We start from the raw sequence: 8,658 nt of genomic DNA, 5'->3' as shown, positions 1-8,658 counted from the left end.
GCAATCACATTTAGGGCTGAAGCATTTCTGTAACTATATGCAGCTTATTTCACCTGAGAAATGTTTTTTGATAAGATACAATGTTCTGATATGTGATGCCAGGATTGAGTCTGAGCCTATAGTTTTATTGCATTTATATGCAGTGATGTTAGGTTAGGAGTAAGGCAAATGAATTCTCACCATACAAAATTGAACAACCCAGCTTTATAATTGCTTCAGTATAGTCGATTGCCTATTTTGTCTCTGTTCAAAGTACCCAAAGGAAATCTTCCTAGGGCCATTGAAAATATCAGAGTCTGCAGATGGAGATCATAACTATACAGTATTGGCTGTATATTTAATATACAACTAGTGAAAATTGATTCAAGGGAGGGAGCCAGGATTACAATTGGATGCTTGATTGGAAGGGCTGATATAACCAAGAGGCCAATTTATAAGAGACTATTTTACATAGTAAAGAAGTGGCATGTTAAAGAAAATATTTACTGCCTTGAAAAATTTTAAATATGCACAAAACAAGTGCTGATAGAATCATAGAGTTCTTTATATGTCAATGTTATTTAGCATCTCTTGATACCACTTGCCATCCCCCAGCTCCATCTTTTGAAATGTTCGCTTCTCCCAACATAACTGTACCAGCCCGATTGTTTTCTTTCTCGTTGATAAAAATTGAAGACTCCTTGAAGCTTTCTTTATTTATTTATTGGGGTACTTATTTCTCAATTAGATCAGGACTTACTTTTTTAAGAGTTTTTTTTCATGTAGAACAACTCCCAGTCAACTGAAAAATGTCATGATTGATTCTTGAAATTAAGGATACCTTTCTTAATCTTAGGTTTAATTGTATTACAAAATTGTACGCTTGAGACCTATGTAATGTTACTAGCCATTGTCACCCCAATAAACTTTAATTAAAAAAAAGTAATATATGGCATCTTTTAAAATAGCACAGTTTTCAAAAATCTAATCAATAAAAGTGAGATATGACCAGAAAATAAAAGAAAACTTTCAGAACAAAGTGAACCCCCAAAATCAAACCAAACATCTTTATACTTTCTTGCTTACAGTATACATTGTTGATATAATCTGTTATAAAATGTCATGAATTCTATGAGCATGCAAGTAAAGAGGTACAGTCTCAAAAGAAAATTGCTAGGACTCAACCTAAGAGCAAGCAGAAGATGTTTCCATCATGTTGGCATCATTTCAACAGTTCAAAAATTGTCATCCAGACTTTAGGATATACTCCATATTTCAATTCCACTACACAGTCTTTTATCATGTAATAGAATTTAGACAACAAGATTTAAAACATAAGTCTTCCTAGTAGGGTGTAAATTGTAACTTTTTATCAAAGTAAAAATTACTGATGGGTGAGCTTTACTCAGGAGACCACTGTGATAAGGGTCCTGATATCCTAAGTTGGAGGGAAGGAAAGGAAATAGAAAAGGAGGCACATCGGACACTGTCCCATTTTACCTTTACCCATTTTACTTAATAACAACAACTACAAAATCTAAATTTTAACTGAAAAGAAAATAAGTTGATTTGCTAGAAACATCAAACGATACAAAAGTGTATAAAATAAAGTGCAATGTTTACTCCCTACTGTGCGTCTCCATTTCCTTAGCCCTCTCTCCAGATGCAACCATCATTAGGACATTTTAAAATATATTTCCCCAGAAATATTCTCTGGGCATATCAGCATGCATGTATACATTATATGCCAGTATGCATATACACTATGTGTGTATATGGATGTATATGTGTCTGTTGTGTCTCCAGATCACTCTTGCTCAGCACACACAGAGCTCCCTCATTCTCTTTAGTACTTGCAGAGCCAGAGCGTCGCAGTCTTGGTATTATGGGTATGTTGGGCAGATCATTCTTTGTTATGGAAGGCAGTCACGTGCATTGTCATGCAGTCAGCAGACACGCTGGCCGATGCCCAATAGATGATAGTAGCACCTCTCCAGTGATGAAAAACACCTTCAGAAATTGACAAATGTTCCCTGGGGTGCAAAATCACCCTAAGTTGAGAAATACTGTTTTAGAGGATCCTATGGTATAAATATATACTCCCTTTTAATAAATATTTACATTGTTGTCATTTTTGTTTCCTTTTTTATTAAATTTATTGGGGTGGCATTGGTTAATAAAATTATATAGGCTTCAAGTGTATAATTCTATAATATGTCATATATATATCACATTGTGTGTTCACGACGCAGAGTCAATTCTCCTTCCGTCACCATATATTTGACTCCTTTTACCCTCTCCTACCTCTCTTCCTGCGCCCTTACCCTCTGGTCACCACTAAACTGTTGTGTATATCTATGAGTTGTTTTGTTGTTGTTGTTGCTTTCAGTTTTATATTCTACATATGTGTGAAATCATATGGTTCTCGACTTTTTCTGTTTGACATTTTGCTTAGTATGATAGTCTCAAGATCCATTCATGTTGTTGCAAATGGCAGTATTTCATCTTTTCTTTTGGCTGAGTAATATTCTGTTGCATATATGTATCACACCTTCTTTATCCAATCATCTTTAGTTGTTTCCATGTTCCATGGGCCACCTTGAAAAATGCTGCAATGAATATCTTCATGGAAATGTTTTCAGATTTTTCTGGGTAGATACCCAGAAGAGGGATTGCTTGGTTGTATGATAATTCTATTCTTAATTTTTTGAGGAACCTCCATCAATTTTCGAAATTGCGAAAAAATGCTGCACCGAGCATGTCAAATCCCTCTGTCTCTGAGTAAATGTATAAGTCTCTAAATTATCTGTAGGATAAATTCCTAGATAAACTCTCAGGTCAAAGAGGATATGTACTTTACATTTGTATAGATTTTGCCAAATTGCCCTTCTTTTATATCTATTTTGTCTTGTATCTATTTTGTCTTAGAACCAATCTGTCACAATCCCTTGCTGATCTCTAGGTGGGAAAGAGGAAACTCAATAAATGTTTAAGTCATATACTCAAAAGCTTTAAAGGTAATGACAGGCACCAGTTGTCAATTGCATTGACCAAGACTATCCTGGAGGAAAAGATGACATGTCAAATGTTTAGATTTCAAGGCAAGGAGAGAGTGGGAGAGAAGAAAAGTCAGGAAAGTCGGAGGGGATGAGAAAGCAAACATTTATTGCTTGTCTTCTGTGTCCAGGTGTTGCGATACGCACATTACATATGTTACCTGCAGTGTGTTAGGAATTATCATTATGGCCCCTGCAGGGATTGGCTTGGGTCTCTGGGCATGAACCCAAACCAGGTGAGCAGACTTAAGGACTAAACACTGCCAACGTCAGTGCAGGTGCTGTTTCTCTGGTGCAAAGATAAGAGCCACTTCCTCAACAGCCTGAAGATAGACTCTATTCACAGCAGGTATATTTCATTAAAATAGCCCATTCCTGCAGCCCCTCCAAGCGTTCTGTTATAGATGTTTATGTCATATTTTAACCCCAAAGTCACAAACCAGTGGCCAGAAGGTTGGATTGTCCCACAGACATGGTTTGTTTGGACCCCATCAAGTTATAAAAAAATTGAGCTAGCACTTAAAAATCAAGGGATGTTACACAAAATCTCAAGTCCTGGTTTCTCTTTCAGAAGGATAAAGGTCTCCATCAGTGGACAGGCATTCCACCTGGCAACAACCGGCATAGCTGAATGAAAAGCAGCTGCCCCTTAAGACAGGGCGTATGCTCTCCAATTTATTCTAGTCCCTGTCACTCCCTATTGCCTCCTTGATATAAAGGTGTGTCTCTATTGAAATAGTAACCCTGGTGTATACCTTCCAGTTGAGAAACTTCTTGCTGTAAATATTCTTTAAATCACGAGGAAAGGAAAATTGGAAGGGAGCCACACACAAATAGAAAAATAAGAGCAAATATAAGCCTACCCCAGTGGTTCTCAAATCTGTCTGTATAATAGAATTACCTGAAAAGTCCTGCAAACGTGATGAATGCCTGAGTCTCACCTCCTCACCTTCATTGGCTTGAGTAGAATACCAGGCATCAGTTTATAAAATTCCTCAAGCGATACAAATGTAGAAAAAAAAATTGAGACATCGAAGTCTTAATCTAGGTCTATTTGTAGAACACTGGCTCCTAGAAGTATATCAGCTTTGGATTCCCTGCCCCAAGCCAACCATTTGAACCACACTGCTTATGCAATTGTCACTGAAGTCTAGTTTACCCTAGCAAAGTGTATATTCAGAGCAAAACATACTGGAGGACATAATAGACACTAAATAAACGTTAGCTGTTTCTTACCAGAAACATTGTTCCTCTCCTCTCCCACTTTGTCTGACCAATCCAGTCCTTCTTATCTTCAGCTTAGCATATCTATTTCTCTAGACTCTGCCCATTTCTTCCTTTCATTTATGATTCCAGGTTTGTAATGAAGAAGCTGAATCTCAGAGAGCTCAGTCACTAGTGAAGGTCATCTTCCTGATGGATGCGGACACAACTCTTTCTTTTTTTTTTTTTGTTTTAAGATTTTATTGGGGGAGGGGAACAGCATTGGGGAATCAGGGAAGGGGAACAGACAAGTTGCTGTCCTTTTGTTCTTCAGTCTAGTTGTGGAGGACGTCGCTTCACTGGCCCATGTTGGTATTATTGCGCTCTTCCCGGGTGAGGCAGATGGGTCACCGGTCACTGGATGGCCGCTCACGGCAGCTGCTAGCCACTTGCGGTAGCTCACAGTAGCCCACTGCAGCTCCACTGCAGCCTAGACTGTCGGGCAACCCATGGCAGCCCAGCTCCAGGTTGAGCTGTTGTTCACCATCTTACCTGTAGAGGGCGCAGCGTCATTGGCCCTCATGTGGGATCCGAACTGGGGCCCTGCTGTTCAGAGCTGGTGTCCCAAGCCAATTCTTAACCAACGCACCACTCGGCCGGCCCCAGACCGAACTCTTTCTGATTGCAAAAATCTATGCTCTTTCCACTACACCAAATTGTTCCACAGTATTACTACCTCTCCTCTTGTTTTTGAAAGCCCTTTGGCGATAAAGCCTTTTCTTTTGCAAAGAGAAAGGAAGCTTGAGGGAAAATGCCCATGGAGGGGGTAAAGTAATGAAATAAAACCACACTGATGTATAAATGACTAATTGCAGATTCTTTCATGAGAATAGATTGGACTTAAATATGACATTACTTTTGGCTGGTGAAAGGAGTTTTACATGCTTATTGAAAGAAAATTGGAAAATAGATGAAAATCAAAGGAAGACATTTGCTAGAGAATTACCACTCTTGAAAACCAGTCTTAATATTTTGATATGCTTTCTTCTATTTTTTTATCCATTTATCTCAAAATTGAGATCACATGATAGATACAATTTTCTCTCCCAATTCATCATCTAGTATTTATTGACTATTTCACTGATTCATTGAAAATTCTTTGAACATTTTCTAATAGCTGCAAAGTATCTTGTTGTGAAGAACCACTCTGAAATATTTAACCAGTTTTAATGGAAGATGCTAGGGATAAATTTTGAAGGATGTGGGGGTATTTTGCAATTGCACAAGGGAACCCAAGGGCTCATATGCCAGCTCTCTGTCAATATTCACTGTCTTGGTTTGCTTCCCAAGAACCACAGCTGTAGCTGGTCTATGCTTGTGGTTGACTATTTTATTTGGATTTGAACTGAATCCTTGGAGAGTTTAGATTATGCCAGTTTTTCAGTGGAGGAAGACCAAACTTAGAATAAAGAAATAAAGAAGGAAACAGAGTCAAAGGGGATTATTTTAAATTGGAGACGTGTAGGTGGTTTTTTTTTTACCTTTGAAAACAACTCCAAGAGGGCGGTCAGTACTTTTTCATGGGGCACACATTCAGCGATAAGACAATGAATCTGGTATTTAAACATCTTCCCCCCTTGAACTAGATTTTAAACTATAACATTTAAGCATTATTCATTGAATGTGTATCCTGTGCCAAACAACACATTAAGGATATGATGAAGAGAGACACAGGATTCCTTTCTGGTTTATTTGGAAGACAAAATAACAATATTTTGTAACTATATTTCCTCATTTATAAAATAAGGGAATCTCTATAGCCCCTTTTCCAGGATAAAGGAGTATGGTCTCACATCATTCACTAATTTAAGGAACATTTATTAAATCACTACTATCTTGCATGCACTGTGCTGGTTGTTGCTGATGCAAAGTTAGTTGCTCTTAAGAACTTCACTGTGCAGTGAGGGCAGGTAATAGAAATGTAATTTACAATAAAGTGCAATGACTTGGCATTATGGAACTAGTCTGTGGGTGATCAGGGTCACATAGTGGAAGCGTCTGTGTTTCTGAGAAGGAAAGGGAAGCAGTGCAGAAGAGGAGAAGATAATGAGTTGTCACAACACAGGAGCAAAAGCTGTCCACGCAGAGAACCTGAGAAGTGGCATGTAGCGTATACAGCAGCACAGGAGCATGAGAAAACATTACATATTCAAGAAGTGATTGGAATATAAGTTATGTTTACTAATTTATCTGTTACACAAACATTTATTGCACACCTAGAGTGCGAAGCATTGCACTAAACCCTGGGAACGAAAGGGAGATCAACAGAAATATGGACTCTGATTTCAGAGGACTTAAAGTTGATTGATAGAGACACACAATAGACAAGTGATCACACAGATCAATGTATAATTACAAGTGGTCACAAAAGCTGTGAAGGAAAATTCTCAGAGTCCCCAGTAGGATCAAGAAGTTTAAGAATCATCTAGGGGAAATTGTGGTAGCAAAGCAAAACATTCAATGTGGTAATAATCTGCTCAAAATATCTCTTAAAGAAGGCTGGAAATGGTGATTTGGTGGAATTTACAGTGTCATGTGGCTCAAGCATGCAGGACATAGTGGATTGGCACAAGGTGAGTCTGAAGCAGAGACTTAGGCCAAGTCAGATAAGCCCAAAGGCCCCACCAGATAGTGATAGGCACTTACTGAGGTCTTTGATTATGCTTATCATTTATTAATGTGGTATTTAAGTCCTATTTTATCCGGGCTGTACCTAGTTCCAAAGTGTCTTCTTTTACTGTGTTTCTCCTCCTAAATGGACCTCCAGGATTTTCTACCAGCTACTTCTTCTTTAGAAACTGCTCTTATCCATTCCCATGGTTACCAGCCTCATCACACACTGGTTCTTGGTGATTAATTTTAGGGATCTACACAATCCAAAATCAGCCAATCAGAGTGCTCCTTGCTTCAGACCATAGCATATGGGTCAAGGGGTTTTTCCAATAATTTTCTTCTCAGATCATTTTCCATATTTATACTTGCACAGGATACATGGAAATCCATACCATGAGTTATACAGAGTGATAGTAATACCAATTTATTTTTATTTATTTATTTATTTATTTATTTATTTATTTATTTATTTATTTACCAACAAATTCAGTAGAGACAGAGAAATAGTACAGGATTTCCTGAGCCTTCATAGTTGTGTCTAGAGTGTTCCTGGACTAAGTCTGGAACAAGCAGTAGTTTGCCCATGGGACAAAAATGTCCAGGAGAAAGACGCCACCCACCTTCATACCACATTGCGTATTTACAGATTAGCCTAAAAGAGGGTAGAAAAGATCTGACATTTGTAAATAATAAAGAATCTGTCAGGAGTTCTCTGAACCCAGGAGCTGGGACAGAAAGGATAAATCGCATGGGTCAGGTCTGTACCCTGACATCCCTGGGAAGGGTCTCGAGGAGCGTCTTCATCCTGGGATTACCAACACTGAAGGCCTTGGCATTTTTCTGTAAATTGGTTCAGTCCAGTTCACTGCTGGACCTAAGAAAACAAAAAAAAAGAGACAGAATATTTGTTTCCTCTTCACTTAACTGATGAAAGAGACATTGACCCATCCTAGCACTTCAAAGCAAAAGAAGGCATCAAAGACTTGGGAATTTTGGTAATTTAAGCAACAGTAACTTGCATAGCACCTACAAAATCCTATTTGTGGAGACTCTTTCCTGGGGCTTTTGGGGTATTCTGCATGAAGTAGATGTTCTAGAAGGAAACCAAATGTTCTTATAAACCTCTTCTAGTGAAATTTTCTCCACTATATAAGAAGGCTATTCTCAGACCACGTATGAGGGGTACATATACCAGGTTATCCCAAGTACAGATCGGAGAGGGGACAGATGCCATAGCCAGACCACCTTCATACTTCCCAAGAAGTGGATTGGCCACTTTGTAACGCTGTTTTAAAGTTTCTGCTTCTAACAGGAGAATTTGAATTGTACTCCGTGAATGAACAGAAAGCTAATTTGAGGGAACAATGACAACAGATGTTAACAAGCATAATGCACGAAAAGCCTAAAATGATTGTGTGGTCAGTTAGATGTAGCAAATATTGATTTAAGATGTGCAGGACTTTTCAGAGCCTTTACTAAGTTAATTTATGTTGTGTATCTCCAAAGACATAAAACTGTAATTGCGATTTTCAAAATTTACTTAACTAACGAAAAATTTTATTTTTCTACCCAGATTCCTGAGGAATAATCCTTATAATAATACCAATAACATTAATTGAGCATTTATTATGTGCCAAGAACTGCAGTAATTGGTTTACACAAATTGATACTCATGACAAGTCTTACAGGTAGAATCTATTACTCTTCTCATTTTACAGAGAGAAAAGCTATCCAACACTTTTTTTTT

At 38.0% G+C, this 8,658-nt stretch overlaps 1 long non-coding RNA gene across 1 annotated transcript in view; it reads right to left on the bottom strand.

The window, feature by feature from the left end:
* Positions 1–7,406: 7,406 nt before the first annotated feature.
* Positions 7,407–8,658, bottom strand: part of LOC109382701 (uncharacterized) — a 145,598-nt gene continuing 144,346 nt past the window's right edge. Inside the window, exon 3 of the long non-coding RNA XR_002123969.1 lies at positions 7,407–7,785. This is a non-coding gene — a long non-coding RNA (uncharacterized LOC109382701). The remainder of the gene's footprint in view (positions 7,786–8,658) is intronic.

The sequence above is a fragment of the Hipposideros armiger genome, unplaced genomic scaffold (genome assembly GCF_001890085.2).
Source record: "Hipposideros armiger isolate ML-2016 unplaced genomic scaffold, ASM189008v1 scaffold_68, whole genome shotgun sequence".
NCBI classification, from domain to species: domain Eukaryota; kingdom Metazoa; phylum Chordata; class Mammalia; order Chiroptera; family Hipposideridae; genus Hipposideros; species Hipposideros armiger.
This window is presented reverse-complemented; position numbering and strand designations above follow the sequence as displayed.